Source organism: Nannospalax galili, unplaced genomic scaffold, assembly GCF_000622305.1.
Source record: "Nannospalax galili isolate Female #2095 unplaced genomic scaffold, S.galili_v1.0 scaffold884, whole genome shotgun sequence".
Taxonomy (NCBI): Eukaryota; Metazoa; Chordata; class Mammalia; order Rodentia; family Spalacidae; genus Nannospalax; species Nannospalax galili.
This window is the reverse complement of record NW_008352264.1, coordinates 1407964-1408897: the sequence shown is the minus strand read 5'-3', so window position 1 is coordinate 1408897 and position 934 is coordinate 1407964.

Here is a 934-nt window from a genome sequence, read left to right as displayed (position 1 = left end):
TATTAGTGATGTTGAACATCTTTTAAGATGTTTCATAGCCATTTTTACTTCTTCTTTTGAGAACTCTCTGTTCAGCTCCTTACCCCATTTTTTAAATGGGTTACTTCTTGTCTTGATTCTCTGTTTTTTGAGTTCATTATATATTCTGGATATTAAACCTCGGTCGGATGTGTCGCTGGTGAAGATTTTCTCTCAGTCTGTGGGTTTTCTGTTTGCTTCCCTGGTTGCCTCCTTTGATATACATAAGCTTTTTAGTTTAATGAGGTCCCATTTGTTAATTCTTGCCCTTGTTTCCTGAGCAAATGATGTCCGGTTTAGAAAATCTTTTCCAAGTCCTGAGTTTCTAAGGCTCAGCAGCCTTAGAACAGAGAGAGTGGTTTCAGAGCGCCCCTCAGTGTCAGAATCAGAAACTGGAAAAAAAAGAAAAACAACCTTCATAAGACCTATTGGCTTTAATTAAAGGTATCCAACTAAAATTCTAGTCATACCATAATGTCAGGACTTGATTATTTCTATACCCCATTCTAATACAAGCCCATTCCACATAGCTCATTCAATAGCTCAGTATTGAGTGATTCAAGCTCAAGGGTCCTAGATCTGGGTCTCCACAGCAGCTATGCCACACAACTTTCAGTGACAGTAAGAATACCCTTAATGCAAGTGCTCTAACGGGTCTGGGTTTTAAAAATAGAAGGCTTCAAGCCAGGCATGATGTCACATGCCTTTAATCCCAGCACTCAGGAGGCAGAGGCAGAGCTCTACGAGTTCAAGGCCAGCCTGGTCTACATAGCAAGTTCCAGGCTAGCTGAGGCTACCAGGAAGACCCTGTCTCAAAAAGACCAAAAAAAAAGTTGGTTATATTGAAGCAGAATGTTGGTTATCAAATACTAAGGCAGTTTTAGGGTTGGCATTGATTTTGGATATGCTAGCTGAA